General features: G+C 35.7%; 2 protein-coding genes and 3 pseudogenes across 9 annotated transcripts in view; all 5 read left to right on the top strand.

Moving 5' to 3' along the window:
* The window catches only part of LOC149877356 (uncharacterized), a 243,389-nt gene that overhangs the window by 98,711 nt on the left and 117,882 nt on the right, over positions 1 to 26,796 (top strand). The gene's annotated exons all lie outside the window — the stretch shown is intronic.
* The window catches only part of LOC149877360 (uncharacterized), a 253,109-nt gene that overhangs the window by 142,180 nt on the left and 84,133 nt on the right, over positions 1 to 26,796 (top strand). The window lies entirely within an intron of this gene.
* The window catches only part of LOC149877363 (uncharacterized), a 112,600-nt pseudogene that overhangs the window by 70,152 nt on the left and 15,652 nt on the right, over positions 1 to 26,796 (top strand). The gene's annotated exons all lie outside the window — the stretch shown is intronic.
* On the top strand, positions 12,132 to 18,042 carry LOC149877366 (uncharacterized; annotated as a pseudogene).
* Positions 25,502 to 25,722, top strand: LOC149877365 (U2 spliceosomal RNA; annotated as a pseudogene).

Raw genomic sequence — 26,796 nt, 5'->3', positions numbered from 1 at the left:
ACAGAGAAAAAAAAAACAAAAAAAAAAGATCAAGTGTAGTCACTTGGATTGATTGCGAGCTGGCTAGGCCGGTGTACTTGTATTAAACTGATACTTTTCTTTTTTTTCCGCCCGTTCCTCAAAGGGGAGGCAAACTCAGGGTCGACGTGCTTCTGAGTCTTCCCTGGAGAGGTTCGGGCAAGTCCGCAAGGCATCGGCCGGAAGACTTTAAATACTCAATACCTCAAGTGTAGTATCTTTTGGTGAACTTATCTTTTGGCCGAGCAAGTTTCTTTTTAGCATCTCTTCAAGTAATTTTCAAGTAACAACTCTCAAGTGAGAACCGCGCGACATGACAACATACGCAGCCGCTATAAACATGGACAAAACCAAGCGCCTCGACAAGATCGTAGACCTTAATGTCTTCATGGATCCCAAAGAAGTGTTTAACCAATCCTATCAAGAAAACAGAGCGAAGGAATTAAGTCAAAAAATTGAATCTTTGGTCGGAAAACGGAAACTAGCATCTCTAACCTACGCAAGTCGGGGCAACTGGGTTGCGGAATTCCACAAAACAAAAGACGCAGAAAAAATCAGCAACTCGTCTTTCGCCATCAGCGGAAGCCAAAAAAACATAAACATTAGATTGAGGACAGACTATGGATTTCTTATCACCATAAAGTGTGACCCCACTATCGAAGACGAGCAAATCCAAGAACAATTATCACCGTTCGTCACAGAAATCCTGTCAAAAAAGCACACAACTTACTCCTTTGATCCCACACTGCTTGATGGTAGAAGACTCTTCAGGGTCAAACTTGGAGTAAAGCTGGAACTCGTCCCGCACCATATTGAAATAGAAGGGGTCAGGATAGCTCTTCATTTTGCTGGGAAATCTTTTCTATGCAGGATATGCGGTAATACACACCAGCCGCAGTTAAGATGTCCTAGCCCACCTCAGGACAACCAAAACCTGAAACAACAACAAAACATTGAAAATAACACAAAAACATGCGAAACTATCCAAGAAAAGACACTGTGCGAAAACGACACATTGAAGAAAAACAACCAAAACAAAATTAATACTCTTAAACAACTTATCGCAGTGGAGAATAAAAAAGAAAACAAAACCACATTCGAAAACCTAGAGAACAAGACAGACGAAGAGCTATTAGAATACACCAAAAAATTCAATGACAGTATTAGAGAAATAATGAACAAGAGAAACCGAGACAGAGAAGTCGAAGGAAGTAATGAACGCTTAAAAACTCACGAAGAGAAAGAAAAAAAGAACACAAACGAGGAGCAGATCGAAAAATCATTGAAAACGGTAGAAAAACAAGTTACGAAAAGAAGTGCGCCACCACAGACACCACAAAAAGTCGATTTGAAAAAGAAAACGCTCAACCAAACTATCGGGTAGGAAATGTTTTCAAATCTTTATACTTCAGCGATACTCGATTTAAGCGCCTTTGTAATTTTCTTGAGTTTTATTTGGAATGTTACGTTCTTTTACTTATTACGAAACCACACGTTCTCAGACGTCAAACAATGAAATGGATGGCGCGCTCCGCCCCCGTTTCTTTTGCTCTCCTTGAGTTTTCTTTTTGTTTGACGCCTGATCATGCCGAATGCCTTGACTTCGCTACAAATAAAAACAATGGATATAGTGAGCTTTTTTTCGGTAAATGTCTGCGGACTAATTAATAAAGTTAAGCGACAAACTATACTTCATAAATTAAAAAAATTAAAACACGATTTCTTTCTACTCCAAGAAACGCACCTAAATAAAGAACAAAACAATGAAATAATAAAAAGTTGGAAAGGCTCTGCTTTCCTTTCGGTGGGAAAGTCTCACACCGGAGGGACAGCTATCCTCAGCAAAAAAATTATAAAAATAAATGAACACTTTGAATATGAAAATGGCAATTTTAACATCTTAAACACCGAAATAAATAAACAAAAAATTCTAATTATAAACATTTACGCTACCTCCGGCTCGAACAAAATTCAAGAGAAATCTCGAAAAGACATTTTTAAAAAAATAGAAAATAAAATCAAACACATAAACACCGAAAATGCAATAGTAATAATGGGAGGAGACTTCAATATGACCTTAAATGAAATTGATAGATACCCGCAGACGTGGAGAAAAAAATGCTCATCCACAGAAGCATTCAAAAAACTTTTAAATAAACTAGAAATTGAAGACACCTGGCGCGTATTCAACCCAAAAAAACAAGAATATACTTTTAAAGCCACAAATAACATCTCATGTGCCAAATTAGATCGCTTATACATAAGCAAAAGCGCGAGGCAATTAGTCGAAATACAGCACGAACCTATGACGCACTCCGATCATTACAATGCAAGCGTGGCTTTCATAACGCTAAAAAAAATAGAAATAGGTAAAAACTTATGGATCCTAAACAACAAAATACTAAAAATTCTCACTTATCAAACTCAATTATCTAATCTTTTAAAGAAAAAATTCAAAAAAGAAACAAGTAACAAAACAAAAATTTGGGAAGAACTAAAAAATGAAATGAGAGAACACGCAAAAAAATTCAGCAAGCAAGAAGCAAAAAATAAAAGAATAGCGGAATACAAGCTAACGAAAAAACTAAAAAACGCTCTTAAAAAACCGCACTTGAACCCGCGAATGCAAAAACTCTCTGAAGACCTAACTAACAAACTAATTATCTTTGAAATCAATAGATCAGAAGGAGCCGAAATTAGATCAAAAATAAAATGGAGAGCCAAAGGCGAAAAATGTAGCCGTTTCTTTTTTAACTTAGAAAAAATGAAACCAGCAAAACAAATAATAACAAAAATCAAAGACGCAAGCGGAAACGAGAAAACTAACAAAGATGATATTTTAAAAGAATTCGAGCGTTTCTATAGTGAATTATTATCAGTCGAAAAACACGACCTCAACAGCCAAAATATACTATTTTCTTTTACAAAAACAAACAAAGTCAACGACTCGCAAAATTTAGAACTAGAGCCACCTATAACGCTATGCGAAATAAAAAACGCGCTAAAAAGCATGAAAAACAACAAATCCCCAGGAAGCGACGGGCTTACCACAGAATTCTACAAAGAAAATATACAAATGATTGGAGAACTTCTTACCCAAACTCTAAATGAAATAATCCAAAAAGGAGAAATGTGCGATAGCCAAAAAATAGTGATCATCACGTGTATTTTTAAAAAAGGCGATAAAAGTGACATAAACAATTGGAGACCCATATCCCTACTAAATTCGGATTATAAAATTCTAACCAAAATATATGCAAACAGAGTGAAAAATATCTTACCCAATATTATCAACCAAAACCAAACGGCGTGCATACCCCGTAGAAACATTTATTACAACCTAGCTTACACCAGAGACGTAATACAAATAGCAAATGAAAATAAAATGGATGCTTCAATAATATCTATTGACCAAGTCAAGGCATTCGACAGAGTTGATAGAAATTTTCTCTACGACAGCCTTTTATATTTTGGCTTTAGTTATATATTTATAAACGCAATTAAAACACTATATTATGATATATCAGCGCGTATTAAAATAAACGGATACCTTTCTGAAAAAATAAACATAAATAGAGGAGTTAGACAGGGTTGCCCCCTTTCAATGATCCTATATATCATACTAACAGAGATTTTCTCAAACTACATAAGAAACAACAAAGATATAAAAGGAGTAATAATAAATCAGAAAGAAACTAAAATCCAACAATACGCAGACGATACGAATTTTTATATAACTGGAGATGATTCAATAAAAGAACTGGGAGAAGCATTACAACTAAACTATAAAGCCACCAGAGCGAAACTAAATGTAAATAAATGCCAAGGCTTGTGGCTCGGAAAAAACAGAAACATAGTCAAAACGAAGTTTCTCGATTTCAACTAGAGCGAAAACTCCACGGAGAGCCTAGGAATCACCTTCTCTAACAAGCAAAACCAAAATACTACCACACAGTGGAACAACAATATCTCTGAAATAGACAAAAAAATTAAGCGCTGGCAAAAGTTTAATCTATCCATAAAAGGCAAAAAGATTATAATTAACCAAATCCTTTTGAGTAACCTATGGCATCTAGCCTTTACTCTCCCGATACCAAGCAAAAATACGATCAAAAAAATTGAAACAAAAATTGAGAACTTTCTCTGGAACAACAGCTCAGTCAAAGCAAACAAAAAAGTCTCCAAACTCCTCATCGAGCGAGGAGGACTAAACGTAATCGATGTAAAAGAAAAACTGAAATCCATTCAGCTTAGCTGGAAAGCGAAGCTTTTCGATCACAAAGAAAACGGAGCATGGAAAAATGCAGCGACACATATCTTGAACAAATATAGAAAAGCAGAACAAAAGCATAGAATCTTCCTCACCATTCACTCAAGTAGTTCAATAAAAACTCTACCACCATAATACAAACAACTAGTGACTCATTTGCAAAAAATAAAAAACGAGGAACTCCCGAACAAAAACATGACTATAGAAGAAATCTTGAACCAACCTATCTTCTATAACTTCAACATAAGAAATCAAAACAACGAACTGCTAAAACCTACAATCGAAACAAAAAAAAACGAAATAAGAACTGTCGCAGACATCTGTCGAGTATTCCAGCCCGGCTTTTTAAACCACCAACTAACAGGACTCTGCGAGCCTACCTTCAAAAAACTAAAGAAAGCGATACCAAGAGACTGGAAACTCAAAATAAAAACGCTGAGCCAAACATATGATCACGGAAAAACAACACACTTTCTCAGACTAAAATGCAACCCAAACAGCCCCCTCCCTATATCAACACTAACCTCTAAAAAACTATACCAAACACTCATAACTCAAAAATACAACAAAAATGTCAATACTATGTTCCAAAAATGGACTCATATTTTTCCAGAGAGCATGAGAGGGACCACGCCAAAAGAGTGGACAACCCTGTTCCAAGCAATACAAAAAAGAGAACAGAAAAACAAAGCAAATGAAATAAACTTCAAAGCAATCCACTTTGCGCTCCCAACAAACTCAATTTTTAAACGAAGAGGACACGCTCCTGACGATATCTGCCCCCAATGCATGAAAAAGAAAGAAAATCTCTCCCACTTGATATATAGCTGCGAAAAGGTGAAACCCATAATAAAATATACAATCGCCCTATTAAACAAAATCTACCCTAGAACACCCCCATTTGTGAATTCTTTCAAATTTTTCCTTTTTGGTTTTCTAGAAAACGCGCCAAGATTCTATATAGGAAATTTATTATTAGACGAACTATTATATTTTATTTACGGCATAAGAATGAGAAGTTATCATGAAAGGACAACATATATGAGAGAAAAACTCCTAAATGAGTATATAGAAAAAATCAAAAAAATACTACAAACCGAATATGACATTGCAAAATATAACAATTCTCTTGAAAAATTCATTAAAGAAACAAGACACATTAGAGATCTTAAAGGAAATATAAAAATAGATATAAAAACAAATCGACTTTTAAGATAAACACAAACACCAAATACTAATTTGAACAACCTTTTAAAAATTCCTCTCGGAAATTTTTCCCTTTTCTTTTTTACGTTTTTAAACTTTTCATTTGCCTTGTGATTTTTTTTTCTTTTTTTCTTTTTTTTTCTTTTTCTTTTTTTTTCCTCTCGATCGAGCCCCTGCCAGAGCGGCAGTAGCAGAACTTATGTTGCTCCTTGACATGATACGATATCCTTGTATATACGGAACTCATGTCAATGTAATCCACAAGGCAATTAGCTGGAGGACTACATAAAAAAAAAAACCAATACCTCAAGTGTAGTATCTGTTCTTGATTTTTAGGTCGGGCTAGCGATTCTTTGCTTTGTGTGTCTTTTAGATGACTAGCAACGAGGGAGATTCGAGCTCCAAGTCCTTGGATGGGATATCCGCTACCTTGCTGAAGACGATGGAGAAAGCTGCGAGCGGAGAACAGACAATCGACTTCCGAATGGATTACAGCAGCGACGATGTGAGTCCAGGCGATTCTGAAGACGATCGGACAGAGGAGACGCGAAATGCAACCGACAATGCGAGTACTTCAGCTACGAGACCGATTAGCTACGCGAGTGCAGCCTCTGCCAACACGCATTACGACGCCGTTAGACCTCAACTGAAAAATACCTTGGTGTGTACTCTTCAAACACGCATAAACACGGTCGACGTACTTCGCGAAATCGAAAATTGTAACCTCGACGACGAATTAGAAGGGCTACAGATTATCCGTGGCGGTACGGTGTTGGAAATTGTTATGAAGACCGACCGCGCCAAAAATGAAATCCTTGAAAGGGGACAACTATTCGGTGGTTTTTACCACAAGTTCCACAATTCCACGCGAAATAGAACGCCTACAAGAAAAACGACGGTTTCGATCCTTGGCCTGCCGCTGGAAGCCAAAACTTTTCAAGTCGGGAGAGTGCTGCAAGAGATGGGCTACGGAAAACACCTGTATACCAGGCCGGTGATAAAAAGAACGCCAACGAAAGGTACACCGTATTACTCGGGTATTCTTGTGGCCGTCATGGAGGATCTGCCGTCCCCCATCCCTTACTTTCTAACAATCAGGGGGTATAGAGTCAGAGCGATTCACACCGGACAGCCGACTAGAATCCCACGAAAAGAGACGAGCGAGGTGATGCCGAATCCCGAACAAAAACGAAGAAGAAGAGTCGGTGAAGGAACAGATAGTAACAGCGAAATCAACAGCCGAAGAAAACACTGTAGTCGAGGTGAAGCGAGTAGTCGTGGAGACCATTGAAGAGATAAAGACCGTAGGAGACAAGACGGAAAGGAAAATGAGCGTCACTGACGACAGAACCGATGAAGATATAGAGATGACAGCAGATTTTAAAAAGGCGAGGAAGAAAAACAAACGAAAACCGAAAGAGCTCAAAGATAAAGACGCTCCAAAACGAATTTCGAAAGAACGCACAGAGGAAGACAAACACTGGTAACGTACGCTTTCTGTGTTTGTCTTTGTTTATTTAATTTTACTCCGTATTTTGATTGTAAAACGCATAAATTTTTCCCTCCTTTTGAAATCTCCTGAAATTTAAGAGTGCGCCGCTTTTCATTTGAGAATAGCTCTATTTTGAAATTCTTAGAAATCGCGCTAATCATTTGTTTGTTTTTCTGAAAAAAGAATGGCGCTTAAATTTTCTAACACTAAACGTCAATGGTCTTAACGACGAGATCAAAAGACGAAAAGTAATGCGCTATTGCGAATCTAAAAATTACGATGTTATTTTACTACAAGAAACACACGGGTGCCACAAAAGCGTTGAAAAATGGACTAAGGAGTGGCGAAATTTAACAAAAGGTCGCTCTCTTTGGAGCAATCTAAACCACAAGGAGCGCGGAGTGGCATTTTTAACAAAACACGATATCGAAATTAAAGATGTTATTCAGGACAAGTGCGGGAGAGTTCTAGCGGCAACTTTTTTTATAAATGAGAAAAATATTAGAATAATAAACATGTACGGTCCTAACTTACCGCAAGAGAAAGAAAATTTTTTTAAAACTCTAGAACGATACGCGAGCAAATGCGATACTCTTATACTTTCGGGAGATTTTAATATGGTTCTGAATCCTCTACTAGATAGGCAAGGCGGTGATCGTTTAAGTAGAAATAACACTCTAGGAAGTAAGAATTTGCAAAATTTTCTTGAAAAATACGAACTCGTTGATCTCTACAGAGAGAACAACCCTTTGAAATTAGAATTCACTTTTGAAAAACCTGATAAAACATTTCGAAGTAGAATATAGAAGACGCCGTATTTAAGCAAATGCTAGAGCGCGAAATAAACTACATAAAAAATACTAAAAACGATTATCAAAACTCCAACCAATGGTGGGACATTGCCAAAATTAAAATTAGAGATGTCGCAGTGCAACGCGCAACTGAGATAAGCGATGTAAAAAAGCGCAAGTTAATAATTTTGAAGGAAAAATTGAAGCGGAAAATAATAAAATAGACAAAATTATAAAGCGGAAAATAATAAAATAGACAAAATTAGATTAAAATAATAAAATAGACAAAATAAACAAAGAAAAAATTAAAACTCTCCTAAAACAATTACAAGAGCTCGAAAACTAAGCGGGTGTTTTTGTAAGAACAAAACAAATTATAGTAGAGGAGGGTGAAACTCCCTCAAAAGTTCTTTTTCAAATGGAAAAAAATAATCAACGCAAAAAAACAATAAAAGAAGAAAGGTGCGGCGACGCGATTTATACCGATACAAAAAACATTCAAAACACTATTAAAAACTTTTATCAGCACCTTTACAAAAAACAACGCGTTGATGAAGGAGAGGGAAACCTCTTACTCGAAAATTTTCAAAAACCGCTATCCGATGATGAAAATTCATTTTTAAACATAAAACTTAGCAACGCGGAAATGTGAAACGCGGTTTTCTCGCTCGCAAAAGGTAAAACACCAGGGATAGACGGTATACCGGTAGAACTCTACCAGGAGTACTGGGACTTGTTCGGCGAGGAACTGACCTCTTTAGCAATCAAAAATCTTTTTGAAAAAAACAACGAACTTTCGTGGACCCAGAGAACTGCGTTGATAAGTCTTCTTCCAAAACAAGGAGACTTAACACTAACGCAGAACTGGAGACCGATATCCCTCTTGTGCGCAGATTATAAAATTCTAACAAAGGCTTTAGCGCTAAGGCTTTCGAAAATACTAAACAAAATTCTTGAACCTTCGAAGACGTGCTCCGTACCAGAGCGAAACATATACTCGAACATTTTTTCTTGTTAGAGATTTAATAGAGTACACCAACGAAAAAAACATCGAAGAATTTTTAATAGCGATTGATCAAGAGAAAGCTTTTGACAAAATGGACAGAGGCTTTCTCTTCAGAAGCAATTTGAACAAAACCGGCTATTTTGCAGCTAAATCAAAAAACAGCAAAAAGCGTATACCTCTTTTTAGCGAACCACAATCAAAACGAAAACATCGCGAAAGCGCAGCGCAAGTGGGATGCGACTTTACAAAAAACGCTGCCGTGGAATGCCATTTGGACGCGAAACTTATGAATGCCGTGGAATGCCATTTGGACGCGAAGCTATTAGTGATGCGAACTCACAAGATTTAGTTTTTACGTTCTAAACATATTTATTCGCTATAAAAAACTACCCTCCCTCCCCTTTCCAACGAATATGTCCAAAGGATCCCGGTGGGTCCGGCGGATATATGTTTTTATTTTAAGGGCGTGGAGTAATAACCACGCTTATTTATTTTAAACTACGGCATCCCCACGAATATGTCCAAAAAATCCCGGTGGATCTGGAGGATGTATGTATATATTATAAGGGCGTGGTGTAATACCCACGCTTATATATTTTAAACCACGGAAAAAAACATCTAACTCTTTGTAAACTTATATATCCTAACTTTTTATTAAACAAAAAAAAAAAAACAAAAAAAAAAAAAAAAAAAATGTAACACGGCGACGAAAATGTCCAAGGGATCCTCGTGGATCCTAAGGATGTATGTATTTATTGTAAGGGCGTGGGGCAATAGCCACGCTAATATTCTTTAAACACGTAATCTTGTAACATCTCAATTGTTAATATAAAAAAAAACAATAAAAAAAAAAAAAAAAAAAAAAAGTATCTTTTAATTGATTTTAGAGCTTGTATAGAGTTTTTAATTATATTTCTTGAGAATTTAAAAAAATTAATTATTTACTTCGGTGGGTTTTAATATATGGTTTTTTTCATCTCGCAGTGAAGACGCCAAGATACCCCTTGTAAGAGATTAAGTAACTTTCACTCTAAAACTTTTTTCTCCTCCGCAGAGGCGAAAACGAAAAGACAAAACTTTCTGTGGCTAAGCCTTTGCTACAGAAACTTTTTGTTAACTTATCTCTAAAAGAGACTCTTAAGGTATACAGCTTTGCTGTTTATCAAACTTTTATCAAAGCCGAATTCATTCGCAGAGTTTTTCCCTAGATTTCTATTGACAAAAATCTAGAACATTTCTCTTTAGCTACCCTAGCTAAAACTTTCTTTAATACAGAAAAGAAAAAACAAAAGAAAATCAATCAAAATGCCTAGTCAAAATAAAAGTGCTATCCCTAAAGTTTCCACCATTATCGAAAAAGAAGGAGTTTTCATTAACCAGAAAAAAGCTAGCCCTGAGTCAAACCCAAAAGGAGCCTCTTTCTCTAAACCACATTTTGCTGACCAAGACGGAAGAAATTCCGAAGACCAGAACGTTTCCGCGGAAAACGTCCAAAAACAAAAAAACGTGCCAACGCTATCCTTCGCCGAGGCTCTCAAAAGACCCCAATCAAATAGACAAATTTCAGCATCGACTATCAAAACAACCGATTTGAAAAAGAAAAAAGAGGAAATCCACCAAAGAATTTTCCACGCTAAGTCGTTCACACCAGACCAAACACCGTCTGGAATCGAAAAAAAAGTGAACGACATCACAAACACCATAATGAAAGAAACGGGTGCAGGATCCATCACCTCCATTCAATATAAAGGAAAGGGGGAGTACGCTATTGAAATGAAAACTAAAGAAATGGTGCAACAACTACTCCTCAAAGGGCTGCACTTCCCAGGGGATCCTCATAAGGCGCCGACGAAAGCCAGACGGAACCCAGTCCTATTGATTACAATAAAGGCAGATGCCTCAATCCTTAACGAAGAAATCGCCGAAGCCCTAAGCCCCTTCGGTAAGATAACTAATATTAATTATGGCTATTACAACAACAACAGAATTATACGGAACGGAAGAAGACTGATACATATAACCCCAACGGTCGACGTTGACAAAATCCCTCCCACAGTACTTATAGATTTCCGAACCCACCAACTATACTTTAGAGGTAAGACAACACAAACAAAAACAGTACAACGCGAGATCGAAAAACTACTAGAGGACCTTGAAATATCGGACATCGACACAGACATGTCACTAGACGAGGACGTACCAAAACCTCTAGATGACTCAAACAAAGACAACACACCACAACCACAAAAACCTGAAATCTCCAAACCGACAGCACACACCGCTACGGACACACCGAGTGACTTTCCTAACGAAACGGAAAATAACAAACCACTCACACAAGCTATTGACGCAACACAAACGCCAAACTCCACCCAAAAACAGACCCCGCAAACACGTTTTTCACCAAGCTCAGACAAAACACTCACACCGACAACTGACACAAACCCTATAGAAACCTCCACACTGTCTGTCGCTTCAACAAATTCCCCAATGGAGACGGACAATAACACAAATGAAAATAACCTTAAATCCACTAAACGAAAAAGCGAAACAACTCCGACAAAAAACGGATAACAAAACTCTGAAACAAATAACAAAACTAAAAGAAAACCACACAGGATATAAACATGAAACACACAACTACACAAAAAATTTTATCACTTAAAATGGCTACAAAAATTATAACCATAAACACGGCAGGGATGAGGACAAGACAGAGACGTAGACAAATCCTAAACAACAAATGGAACTCCGACAATGACATCATACACCTACAGGAAACACACATCACTCCAGACCTATACACCGAGACAAAAGAACTGTGGCCAGGAGCTATATTCTTCTCACCCGGGAAAGAAAACACCGCAGGGACGGCCATATGTTTCAGAGACAAAAACGTGGTAACAAACAACGTTATAACAGACAAAAACGGACACTATCAAATACTGGACGTAGAACTTCACGGACACAAAGTAACAATAACAAACGTCTACGCCCCCATCAGGAGGACAATACAACAAACAAAAAGACAGAAAAAGACTGTGGAAAACGTTACAAAACATCCTAAAAGACAGGACAACGCCGGAGAGTATTCACATACTTGCCGGCGACTTCAACATGACAGAATACGCACAAGGCAGAACTTCCATAAACGAATACACGCAAACCTGTCTATCACAAAACACCCTAACATAGCTCAAAAACACCCTAAACATCGAAGACATATACCGTAAACAAAACCCATCGACCAGACAATACACATACCTACATCACATAACGATGACCAGGACAAGACTAGACAGGATCTATGCTAGCAACAGTATAGGTCACTACATAACAAGCGCAAAAATGATCCCAACAACAATGACTGACCATTATAACACCCCCCAAATCATAATTACATTTAACAAAATAACGCGAGGGAAAGGGCTGTGGATTATGAACAACGCACTACTCACAGACAACAACTACATAAAATTAATGACAAACACAATAGACAAACAAAAAGCCACAAAACCCCTCTACCGCGACATTACAGAATGGTGGGAGAATACAAAACAAACAATCAAACAAAAGACAGTAAAATACGCAAAAGCACTAACAAGACAAAAACGAAAATATGAGACATACCTACATAAAAGACTAAGAAACACACTAACGAAGGAAGAGAGACTGGGACGGGACGACCAAATAAGTCAACGACTGAGAACAAGACTAGAAGAAATTGAAAAAAAGAAAGAAGAAGGTGCACGTATAAGAACAAAAATAGACTGGAACAACGACGGTGAACGTAATACCAAACTCTTCTTTTCACTAGAAAAACAAAAAACAGCCAGACGCTCAATAACGCAACTAAAAGACGAAAACGGAACTGTCAAAGACAAACAAGAAGACATACTGAACATCATGAGAAACTTCTACAAGAACTCACTGATAAGACTCAACCAATTACTTGAAGACTTTGAACACACAACAGATACGAAAATTAACAGAAACAAATGCCAGGGTATCTGGATAGGCAAGGACACTCCCACAAAGACAGGACCACTAAACTTCAACTGGAAGGAGACGCACCTAAAAACCTTAGGCGTCACCTTCCACAGAGAAGGACAAGACCAAAAAAGACTGAACTGGACTCCCATCATACAAAAAAGCCTTAAGGGCAAAGTGCTGGTGCTAAACTCGCTTGTGATGAGCAAGATGTGGCACACAGCACAAGTTATTCCCCTTCCAGACGAAGAAACTATTAAACAACTCAACTCTACAATACTAGACTACTAGTGGGACGGCAAAAAAACAAAGATAAACAGAAAACAGATACTACAAACAGTAAAAGACGGAGGACTGAACCTGACAGACATCCAAACGAAACTCGACGCAATACAGGCCAGATGGGCAACTAAACTACTGACCAACACAGACAACGCCCCCTGGACCCACACCGCCAAATATTACCTTGACAAGTACCGAGACAGTCAACGAGGAAAACACACACTACTCACATACATAACAACAACAGGACTGAAAGCACTACCGAAAATCTACCAACACATTCTTAAAGCCTGGAGCGAACTGACAAAAAACAAAATAGCGAGACCTGACACCATTGAAGGAATACTAAACCAACCACTATTTCATAGCACTAACCACCCCTGAATAATTTTTGAATATTGGACTTTGAGCTGACCCGAGAGCGCCACCTATCTAGGGTGAAAGTAGACATAGTCCCACACCCAGGAATGTCAATTTTGAAATCAAGTAATGACGTCCGCGGAAATAAATTGGATTTGAAGTCAAAAATCATACTAAAAAAGGACTAGCAGGTGTAACATAAAAAAATTCCTATAAATTTTTTTTGGTAGTTTAGATATTACCCAAAATGGGCATGTATACTACCCATATGTGTGCCAAAATGTGTATAAAATTTCAGGCCAAAATATTGTTTGCTTTTGAAATTATGGCAATTCCAGTTTTCAAAAACCTCACTTTTTGCCAATGTCACCATGTAAAGTTACTATCCATTGAGCCACTATCTAAGTTATCCAACAGGCAACACTACACTTTAGCCCTACAGGTTGTGGGCAACAACTTTTGTAACAAAAAGTTTTTTCTAAGACTTAGTGGTAGAGAACTATGTCAAGAAAACTTATCAAGTTAAGGGATTTTCCTTTATTAATATAACTCTTAAATCATAATAAAAAAATGAGTATAGCACCATAGTTGTCCATTTTTTCAAAAAAGTGCATAAAATAAAAGTTGTAGGGCTTAAAAAATTAGAGGGGGTCATTTTTATACAGTTTCCATTAATTTTGTGTTCCACTCGGAGAAAATTTGACAACCTGTGATGTATTGCTAGTTTGGTAAACAAATCTTACTGTCTTACAAATATATGATTGATTTTTCTAGTCAGCTTGAAAAAAAAAAAGATTCTGGGCTTATAAAGTTATATTGAAAACTTTCCAAATAGTTTATTTTTTTAAATAAGTTTCAAAATACTAAGAGAACAATATATGGTTCCTGGAAAAAAAAAAGATTGATGAAAAATTTCTACAATTCATTAAGACCATCAAACCAAAAATGATTCTTAATTGATTCAAAAATTTTGTTTAAAGATGTTTACTCTCAAAACTTCACAATTAAACATCACAGACGAAATTCTAAACGACATGATAAACAGAATCCCGACAGACTGGAGGGAAAAAATACACAACAGCACCCAAAACTACCCACACCAACACTACAAAAACGAAATACTAATTAACGGAAAACCAAGAAAACTAACAGACATAACAACAAGACAAATATACAATTCCCTACTGACAAACAGGACAAAGACAGAGCACAGATACCTGAGATGGAACAAAGGAGAAACAACCGAAAAAATACAAATAGACAAAAAAACATGGGAACAAAAGTTCCTAAACTTAAAAAAACGAAACAAATACAACAAAGCCACTGACATAATATACAAATACATACACAGCAAAGTTCCATCTCTTGACAGAGTGAACAAATGGAATAGAACAAACCCAAACACGTGTCGACGCTGCGCCACCAACATCGAAACCCCAGAACACTGGTTCTACGCATGCGAAGACACGCAGTCACTCTGTCATAAAACTATAGACACATTACACAAAACATACCCCCCAACGAAACGTTTAAAAACAATCTCCGATTCTTCCTTATTGGTTTTGAAGACAACAACCACGGAATCTGAGAAACAGCCCTAGAAACATTCTACGAAACAATACATTACGTAAGAAACAAACTAACGGTAACAAACGAAAAGACAGACTCACTGAAACACTTCACTACCCTCCTCACAAAAAGACTATATACAGAAAAATCACTGACCGCTGACAAAACAGAAACTAACAATACCTAGACGCAATAGCCGAATGCAGGAATAACCGTACATGAAAAAAAAAAAATAAAAAAAATAAAAAATAAAAAGATATTTTTTTGTATATATGTATAATATGATATGAAAAAAAAAAAAAAAAAAAGAAACAAAAAAAAAAAAAACATGTAAATATGTACCATAGAATATGAAAATTAAACTTTTGTAAAAAAAAAAAAAAAAAAAAAAAAATCATGTAACACACGGATAATATATTATATTAATTTTATTCCACCTTCTAAAAGGTATTGTAACTTTTAAGAAGTACAACCAAAATATAAAAAAAAAAAAAAAAAAAAAGATCAAGTGTAGTATCTTATAGAGTTTTTTAAAGTTTTAAATAAAGTTATCTTGAGAATTAAAAAAATTAGTTAATTTATTTCGGTGGCTATTAATGGTATTCAACTGGCTGTGAAGACTAAAAGATACCCCACGTAAGAGACACTAATAAACTTTTCTTTCAAAACGTTGTTCTCCTCCGCAGAGGTGACAACTAGAAGCTTCTTTTAAATAAAAAAACAGCTAAATCTTTCTGTGGCGAAGTCTTTGCTGCAGATTCCTTTGGCCTACTTTCCCCTAAGCGAGATTCTAAAGCTACACAGTTCGCTGTATACTAACTTAAGGGGGATACACCCCCAAAAAATTTCAAAAGTTCAAAAAAAAATTTTTAACTGTTTTAGATACATTAATATATGAGGATTTCAAAAATCGTAGTGGCTATGTCTAAAAATTACTCTAAGTATCAAAATTTTGCATTTTTCAAGTAGTAACAATGCCTTTTTTCAAAAAATATAAATTTACGTCTTGTAGTACACCTCAATAAATGACTTCTTATGCAATGAAAACTTAGATAAAATTCGCAACTAAAAATCTTATTTGGGTTCTTGTTAGATTTAAAGAGCTTCTTGTTAGATTTATAAAACTATTAGTAAGAAAAATTAGTTTTCAAGTTTAGTTTCAGCTCAATTTTTATCGCAAGAGAAATAAATTTTTTAAAAGTTTTTTAACATGGTAAAAGTAGAAAGAGTTAAAGCAAGAACAAAACGAGCAGTAAAAAGAAAAAGGATTTTTAATGGAAAGGTGTTACGTGGCAGTGAAATTTTAAATAATTTAAATCACCTTTTAAAAGATAATATTGAATCTTTTGTTGATAAACAAAAAGACATCTTAAAAACGTCGACTTCTTCTTTTCGCGAGCTTCAACCTATTTTGAACTTAACACCACAAAAGAATGTCCAAAACAAAGATGTGATAGGTTATAGAATAATTGACTGTTCTATTTTGTCAGATGCTCTATCGGTTTTAAGTTGCCCCACTTGCTTTCAAACAACTTAAGCAATAACTGAAAACATTAGCAAAAAGCGAGGACTTGCATGTGAACTTTCAATTTTTTGTTCAAAATGTCAATATCAAAATAACTTTTATACTTCTAAATTATTAAATCAAAAAGGAATCTTTGATATAAACACACGTACAATATACACAATGAGAACTCTTGGAATAGGATATTCTGGAATTCAAAAATTTACGACCCTTATGAACATGCCAAAACCAATGACGTCGAAAAACTATGATAAACTTGTTTTGAAAATAGCTAATATTACAGAGGAAGTTGCACAGGAAACAATGGCTGATGCTGTAGCTGAATTAAGACAAAATTGTCAAAATGAAGATGAGATTTTAGATATTGGTGTATCGTGTGATGGGACATGGCAGCGTAGGGGATTTTCCTCATTAAATGGTGTGGTTGCCGCACTCTCATTAGACAGTGGAAAAGTTATAGATGTTGAGGTAATGAGTCGTTTTTGCAGAGGGTGCTCTTTAAATCAAAACCTTGCTAAGAGAAAACCTACTGCTTATGCCAAGTGGAAAAATTTACATATTTGTAAAATGAACTTCATAGGTTCTGCAAGTGGAATGGAATGCGAAGGAGCCAGTCGCATTTTCCACCGATCAATTCAAAAACAAAAACTAAAATATGTTAACTTTTTCGGTGATGGAGATAGTAAAAGCTACAATATAGTCAAAGATGTTTATCCTGACACTCAAGTAACTAAATTGGAATGTGTTGGGCACTATCAGAAGCGTGTTGGAACCCGACTTCGAAAATTGAAAAAAAAAGTGAGAGGACTAGGTGGTCGTGGAAGATTGACAGATGCAACAATTGATCAATTTCAAAATTTTTTTGGTATAGCAATTAGACAAAATACTGGTGATATAGTTGCCATGAAATCATCAGCACTTGCAACTCTTTTTCATGTGGCATCGTCGAAAGATAACAACTGGCACTACCCACATTGTCCAACGGGTGCAAGTAGTTGGTGTAAATTCAACAGAGACAAAGTAAATGAAACCAATACCTACAAGCCAGGCCCTGGCCTTCCTTTAGAGGTTGTATACAAGATCAGACCTGTTTTTGAGGACCTCACTAAAGATGATGAGCTTAAAAAATGTCTTCATGGCAAAACACTAAATGCGAATGAGTCCTTTAATGGAAAAATTTGGAATCGTATACCAAAGACAAAATTTGTCACCATTACAGTGCTAAAGTTTAGTGTCTACGACGCTGTAGCTAATTTTAATATTGGGATGAAATCGTCAATCCTAATTTATGAAAAACTTAACATAATTCCTGGCTATTATACAATAAACGGTTCAAACGCTATAAACAAAATCCACCTTAAACGGTCAATCTATCGAGGAAAGCCAAATAATAAATTGCGTCGTAAAAAATTAAGGGCTTTCTTAATAGTTTTTGCTGAATCTTGGCCGGCGCAAATCATATTTTCTGCTTATTTTAGGGTTTTTTTGGGGTATATGCAACAATCGTTGACCAAAAAAAAAAAAAAAATGTAAATTTTTTGTTTTCATTATATTGTATGTTAGATTACTTAAAAAGCTTTCTTCTATTGTCTATATTTAAATTTGGGGGATAATCCCCCTTAAAACAAGAACAAACGAACGAAATGGCGAAAGAAATGGAACAGATACAGACGATAGGAGAGGAAGAGGCACCCGAAAGCGAAGATAAGAAGAACGAGCAGGCGAAGGAAATGAACGAAACGAACGAAAGGAACGAAACGAACGAAATAGAAATGGCGGAAGAGAAGCTAAAGAAACAAAACAAACGAAAGACGACGCAAAGTAAAAATAACAAGGAAGAAACGAGAAGAGCGGTGAAGGGAAAGTGTAAAGAGAAACAACTTGATGCTGGGTAAGTACATTTCAGTGTTTATTCCTTTTTTTGAAATAAAACGCAGAATTTAAAAGCCATGTTGAGTCTCTCCCCTTTAATCAGAAATACGAAAAAATGCGCTTCTTGACGAAAATAATCTAAATTTTACTCTAAAGAATGCTCTATAGGTTTTCAATAACTTAATAACTTTGCTGTGGTTTCCTTAAATGGCTGCAATAATTCTCACGCTCAACGTAAACGGTCTGAATGACGTGACCAAAAGGCATAATGAAATTCTGCGTAGGCGAAAACTGCGACGCTTTTTTATTACAAGAAACTCATGGATGCGAAGAAACAACAAAAAAATGGGCAACAGAATGGCAAAGCATGACGCCAGGTAAGTCCTTATGGAGCAACTATACCCATAAGGAGCAATAAATATCTACGGACCAAACAACCCGCAGAAAAAAGAACATTTTATTAAGTCAATAAACATTATACGCGTAAGTGCGAAATTTTAATTTTGTCTGGAGACTTCAACATGGTTGAGAATCCTACCCTAGACCGACAAGATGGTGACCTTTACAATAAAAACAACATGCTAGGCAAAAATCAACTAAAAAACTTTTTAGAAAAATACGAATTAATAGACATTTATCGAAAATTTAATCCTCTAAAACAGGAATTTACCTACGTAAAGGCTGATAACAGTTTAAAGAGCAGAATAGATAGGGTTTATGTCTGTGGAAGCACTGTGGAGGAGTGCGAATGCGGCATGCTTGCAAACGGCTTAAGCAACCACAGCGCTTTTTACTGCAAAATTAAAATTCCAAACAAAACCGCAAAAGGACCAGGATATTGGCATTTAAACACCACAATAATAAAAGACACTAAATTTAAGCAAAATATTACGCGAGACTTTGATGAAAACAAAAAAAACATTTGCACGAAAACAAAAACCGATGGTGGGACTTAATGAAAAACAATATAAAAGAAAGAGCGATTGAGCGCGCTAAGGAAATTAAAGCAGAAAAGCGAAACCTAATTGAAAGCCTCAAACGCGAAATTGAATCGGAAAAATTAAAACCAAACAAAAACAGCGCCAAAATTAAATCTCTAAAATAAGAAGCGTGCGATTTATAAAATGACGGCGGAGATTTGTAAGAACGAAACAACTCATAGTGGAAGAGGGCGAAATTCCTTCAAAAGCTCTCTTCCAAATGGAAAAAAACAATCAAAACAAAAAACTAATAAAAGAAATAATACGCGGGAACAATGTCTACAGCGACACCGCGAATATCCAAAACACTATAAGGAGTTACTATAAAAATCTTTACAAAGTCAGAAAACACTGCCAAGAAAAACAAGAATCTTTTCTCAATAAAATTTCTAGCAATCTTACCAACGATGAAAACGCGTTCTTAAACATAAAATTTAGCAGCGAAGAACTGCGCAAAGCCGCAAACTCCCTAAGCAGAGGGAAAACACCAGGGATGGACGGAATTCCAGTGGAGCTCTATCAAGATTACTGGGATGTCTACGGGGAGGAACTCGCTACCCTTGCGAAAGAGAACCTTTTTGATAAGAAAAATCAACTGTCGTGGTCCCAGCGAACGGCCTTTATCAGTCTCCTTCCAAAAGACGGAGACCCCAAAATGATACAAAACTGGAGGCCGATATCTCTGCTGTGCGCCGACTATAAAATTATGACAAAAGCGCTCGCGCTAAGGCTAGCAAAAACCCTCCACAAAATATTGGAACCGTCACAGACGTGTTCTGTTACAGAGATGCAAATCTTCTCTAACATCTTCCTGACAAGAGAAGTAATAGTGTACACTAACAACAAAAACGTCGAAAGTTTTCTCTTGACCATAGATCAAGAGAAGGCTTTCAACAAAATAGACCGTAAATTCCTTTATAAAGTCCTCGAAAGATTCAATCATGGTAAAAACTTTGTAACAGCAATAAAACAAATATTGAAAAACACCCAGTCTCTAATTCTTAACAACGGTTACATGGGAAAACCCTTTAACATAAAGAGAGGCGTGAGGCACGGAGACCAGATCTCCCTCATGTTATATTGCATAGCGGTAGAATCTTTGTCACTAGAGATTAAAAGCAACAAAAACATTGAAGGCATTCCCATACCAGGCACCAAAAACAACCTTAAGGTAATGCAGTATGCGGACGATACCACTTTATTCGCTAGGAGCCCCGAATCATAGAAGAACTTTTTATGATATTAAACGATTTCGAACAGGCGACCGGTTCCAACATTAACAAATCAAAAACCAAAGGACTTGCGCTCGGCGGCTTTGATTACACTGATTATGAACGCCTTATAAAACAAAGCAACCAAAACAACCACAACATAAACTGGTGTAATCAGAGCGGGATAAAAATACTAGGCATTACCTTTTACACGGACCTTGATGTGACTGCAGTCGTCAATTGGAAAAAAGCCGTGGAAAAATTTAAAACAAAGCTAAAATCTTTTATATACAGAAATGTCTCGCTCCGTTGCAAAGGCGTATACGTCAACACGCTCGCTTTGTCAATGGTTTGGTTTGTAGCCAACTTTTTCCCGGCGATCAAATCAACGGAAAAAGAAATAAAAAACGAAACATCCGTATACCTCTGGCAAAGCGACTACGCGGAGCCGATCAGAAGGAAAATCTTCAACCTGCCCGCGTCAAGAGGAGGACTGGGTATCCTCGATGTAACACACCAGTGCTTAGCACTAAGGACAAAACACATCCTAAAAATACAAGAAATAGCGCATTCCCACGAGAGTGTCTTTTTTCAAAAATACATTTTGGCTATGTCTTTATCTGGCCTAGCAAACAGCAAATACCCTCAATGGCGCTTTTTAACAAAAAATGATTTCCCAAAAACGCTAAAGAGTCCGCCTTTTTACTACAAAGACGTAATAGAAAATTTAAAAGAAAACCTACCCATTTTCGATCTCAAAATAAAAGCGACAAAAAATATTTACCTTCTTCTAGCAAACGCGCAAAACAACCGCGACCTTGAAAACACGGAAAGAAAATGGAACGCCGCGCTATGCATCGCTTAGCGGAAATAGGATTTTGTACATATTTTTTAGTGATTTTTCATATCTAAATTTTTTAAGTTTTTTTTTTTTGCATTCAGTTTTTAATTCTCTATAAAAAAAAATTATTTTAAGTTTTTTTAAACATTTGACATCATAAGGGTTTTTTTGAGGTTTTTAAAAACTCGCATTTTTGTTAAAATCCTTTCAAAGTATATGATAAGTGTTGAATTTCTATATTATTTTTATGCGAAATTAAAATAATTATGTATTTAATAGAATGTAAAACAAGATATAGAAAAAAAAGGTTTTTGAATAGCATTTTTTTGCTGATTTTTTGATTTCTTAAACATTGATTGATTTAAGCATGTGGTCACAGAGGTCGCCTCGTTTTTTTTGAATAAAATATAGCTTCTGCAAATCGACTTTACTGCCATGCAAAAAAATTGAGGCGACCTCTGTGACCTCATGCTTTAAAATCATTTTTACTACTGTGAGTTTTATTAAAAACCGACTAAATTCTGTTGAAGTAAATGAAAATTCCGTAGTTCAATAACATACGGTAAGTTTTTATTTGATTCAGTTTTACCTTGCGATGGTTGTTATAAATTATCAAAATGGCTACATTCACTCTTCGTCAACTTTTAACACATACATTTCTAGAGCAGGTGAAATATTCAGAAACTGAAGTAAAATGTAGTCTCTTCAATATGATCAATCATTCAGTTTCCAGAGAGTTTGAGTATCTTTTGGAGGATGAAGATAATTCTATTAAAGTTTTAGCACAGGAGGAACGTGATAACATATGTTATTTGCAAAGTGGGTGGTGATGGTCAGAGTGACCAATCTGAGTTTCAGAATGCAGCAACTATGAAGAGAGGTGTGGATGATTACACTGTGTATAGTAAAGTGTTTGTACTGTTGGAGATTCGAAGTGGAAAAAAGATACTATGGAAAAATTGTAATCCAAATAGTCCAGATGCAACCCGTCATCTTATGTTTTGTTTTTCCAAAGAGATTGCTAGTTTTATTCAAGAGAAGTTTAAACATTTACAAAATGAAATTTTGTCTTTAGAGAATATTAAAAGTAAACTTACACTTCATGACAATACTTTTGTTATAAATTCAAGTTTGTCAACTATTTATACCACAATGAATGATGGAACACTTAATGCTGTGGTATCAAAAATGCTTTAAAAAAATATAGCATCTCAGTGCTGTCATCTTTGTCAAGCAAGTTCTAAGGAGTTTAATTTGGAAACCATTTGGAATAAAGATAAAAATGTAGACAAGAATATATTGAAACTTGGAATTTGCAGTCTTCATTTGTGGATATGCAGCATGGAGTGGGTTTTTTTTAATACTGCTTGCAAACTTCTAGCAGTGAAACAAGGAAGAAAAATTGCAGCAAAAAACAGCCAATAATTTATTGAAAACAAAAAAAAAAATCCCAGCACTTATTCAAAATACAATTAAAAATAAGGGTATCTTTTGTCAGGAAGGGAAGTGGTACATCCAACACTGGCAATGTTGCACGAAAATTCTTTAATGATCCATCTGTGACTGGAAGAATACCACTATGATTAAACTATTTAGGGAACTGCTCATTGATATGAATAGTACAACCGCAAGACCGGATATGAAAATTTTCAAGCAGAAATCTGAACGTCTGTTTGATTTCATTTCTAATGATCAGTTTTTAAAAACCATTCCAATGTCACAGTCTTTGCATAGAATGGTAGTTCATGGTGTTTCTTTTATTAAATATTTTAAGTATCCAATAGGTTCTTTGTCTGAGAGTGCCATTGAAGCCAGGAACAAAGCCAACAAAACTGCATGAGTAGGTCATGCACGTTTAACTTCTTTTGCTGAAAATACTAGGGATACAGCTAATTATTTATTTATGACATCTGACATATGCCTATACTGTAAGAAGAAAAAAATGCAAGAGGTATAAAAGCTATACTGCAAGAAGATTAAGCTGATAACTGTTCTTAAGGTAAATATTGGAGAAAGCTATGTATATCTTTAAATTTAAATATTTAATGTTATCGTTTAATTTTATTAATGATACATTTTAGGTGCTGGTGGTAGCCAATCTGATATTTCTGAGATCTTTTCACATAATCAAGACAGTATGTTTTATTATGCTTGAAAAAAAAACAAAAAACTAGTTATTAGAAAAGTTGAAGCATAAGAATCCCAAACTTTTATGTTTGAGGAAAAATTGCATCAATTGATCTCAAATTGACTCAATTTTGCCATGTTTTTGTTTTCCTCAAAGATTTATCTAAAGTCCTATTTCTACTTAGTGATGTATAGTGCAGTTCTTGAAGGCTTGTAGTAAATATTAAATGTTGCTCCACATAAGATTGCTGAGACATGTTTAGAATGAAAATTTTAACTATATTTCAATTATATACATTTATTACAGTGAATACAGTTTTTTCTTGAATGTATAATTATTAGAATTAGAATTTGATAGATAATTTCTATAATAAATAGTTTATATCTTAAACTATACTATTTTTTACAATAACAAAACTTTTTAAAATTTTAATGTTTGTTGTTAAAAGTCAAAGAGCAATGGTTCGTATTAAGAAAAGAAATCAAGGAAGCACCATTAAACCATGCAGCTGTAATTGATAAGCAACTTTTAAAAAACGGCTGTTTTCATTGCCACATATTGTTAAAAACCTATTTTAGCATCAGAAACTTTATTCTGCATTTGAGGGGAATGGAGCTTCTGGAGTATTTAACTTTTATTTATAATAAAATACTTATGTTATTTCCTTTTTTATTTAACATGAAAATATAAGTTGGAGACTAAAAATGCCTGTAACCCCTAAAAAACATAAACTGATTAATCAGACTTAGAGTTTTAAATATCAAAAACTATCGGTTTTAAATCTTTTTATTCAAAAATCGAATTAGTCCGGATAAACCAACTAAAGAACCGGAATGAAACCGGTTTTAAAAAAGACCGGACTTTTTTTTAAAAATATATGTGTAAACAAACAATATCTCATAATTGATGCTTTGTTAAAAAAATTACTTCAAAGTAATTAACAGTTCTCCAGTTATAAGGCTATTTCCTTTTTTTTCTATCAGCGCGACGCATAATGCGCCGCTTTTCAGAAAGTCCTACCGTGGCAGCGCATCTGGGAGCGCAGCTTTAACTCATATGCGTAAGGACCTTGCCAAAACACGTCGTGGAGACTGCTTCACAACAGTCTCCCGACCCTTGAAAAAATCAAAAATTGGAAAAAGAACCGCGGTCGGGGTAGCACTTTGCGCAAAACTTGCAACCTCACCGAGAATACCCTACACCCCTTCTTGCTTTGCAAAAAAGCGAGAACGGTATGGAATTCGTTCAAAACAATCTATGAGACACTTCTACCACAAAAAAAATTTAACATTGTGCACGTGATTTTTTTCATGAACGTTGAAGAACGCACAAAAATCGATCTCACTGCAAAACTAGTGACAACGATTACTAATATAATAATAACAGAGCTAAGGAGATCAAGGAACATGAGAGAAAAAGAAAACAAAAGCGAAACTGCTACGGTGGTAGTAGAAAAGATAAAATCAGAAATAAAATACATTTGCAAATCAAAATACAACAAATACGCTAGAGAAAATAATGTGGAAAAATTCCGCAGCATGATGTCAATAAACAATGCTTTATGTGACGCAAAAGACAAAATACTTAAATATACTTTCTAAGAAATAACACCACTTCCCCACGGATATGTCCAAAGGATCCCCGTGGGACCGGAGGATGTATGTATTTATTTTAAGGGCGTTGTGTAATAACCACGCTTATATATTATAATCTACGCCAAAATCTTTTAAAATCTTCTCCTATAATAAGGCGCGCTATATAATATATATACATATTTTGTCAAATTAAAATTAAAAAAAAAAAAAAAAAATAAAAAAAAAAATAAATAAAAAATTCTGTAAATATCTAATAGTCCACGGATATGTCCAAGGGATCCCAGTGGATCCTGAGGATGTATGTATTTATTATAAGGGCGTGGGGTAATAACCACCCTTATATATTATAAACAGGGATTAAAAATATAAATTCTTATTTGTAAATAAATAGTGACGTAATAAAAAAAAAAAAAAAAAAAGAAAAAAAAAGTATCTGTTCTTATCAGTTTAATGTCTGGTACGCCGGCATAGTCCGGCTCATATATTAATCTGATTTTTGGCATTTGGTCAAGGGATCGTAGGTTTACCTCGCCCTGACCGCGGGTTGCCTCGGCGTTGCACTACTGCTGAGTGCGGCCCATTAAAAAGAAAAATAAAAAAAAACACAATTGCGAAGATTGGGGCACGTCGGAGGCTGCCCAGACAACGGTAAAAACATACTTACCTGAGTGGGAAAAAAACCTGATCAACATGGGGTTTTTCTTCTCCTCAGGCAAAAGATCAGAGCGTTGAATTACCAAAGAGGGACTCGCAAGTAAATATTCTACATAATGGTTACTTACGCTGATGCAACTAAAAAGCAACAACTCTCGCGAATGGAAAAAATCGTGGATATCAATATCTATATGGATCCTTCAGAATCGCTGAACCGTAGATATCAGGAAAATCGAGCAAAGGAGATCAATGATGAAATTCATCGTATAGTCGGCAGAGGGAAGGTGTCGAGCCTTACGTACACAACAGAGGCCACTGGATAATCGAGTTCCATCAGACAAAAGACGCAGATACTTTTATGAATTCCGATCTAACCATTAGTAACTGTCACAAGACCATCTCAAAAAGAAAAAGAACAGAGTTAGGATTCCTGATAACGATAAAAAGCGATCCGCTCATCGACGACAAAGAGATACTTGAAGCCTTCGATCCTGACGTAGAAGAATTTTACAACATCACACACGCGACGTATGATTTCGATAAGAGCCTTAGGGACGGTAGGCGATTATTTCGAGTTAAACTCAATGTTCCTTTAAAAGACATACCACACTTTATTGAAATCGGGGGTATCCGAGTCGCCATGCACTTCGCCGGGAAATCCTTCCTGTGTGGAGTGTGCAAAAACTCGCATCCCCCAAATGTTAGATGCGTAGAAATGAAAAAAGATGAATCTCGAATGAATATAAGTACAGAAACAGTGATAGACGAACACGAACAATCCGAAAAAAGAAATAACATCAGAGAATCTGCCGAATCGGTAAATCTAAAAGAATCAACTTTGGAAACAAATATTAAACCCTTGAACTCACCTATCAACACTGAAACGATTATCACAAAAATAGAACCTATTGATAACGAAATTATAGATGATTTGGTCCACAGAACTTTCGCATATACGAATAACGAAAAAGTTATTAAAGAAGCAGAAAGACTACCGAAAGACAAA

This window comes from Hydra viridissima, unplaced genomic scaffold (genome assembly GCF_058129835.1).
Source record: "Hydra viridissima isolate aposymbiotic clone 2 unplaced genomic scaffold, HvirCarnegie_v1 scaffold_16, whole genome shotgun sequence".
Lineage (NCBI taxonomy): Eukaryota > Metazoa > Cnidaria > Hydrozoa > Anthoathecata > Hydridae > Hydra > Hydra viridissima.
This window is presented reverse-complemented; position numbering and strand designations above follow the sequence as displayed.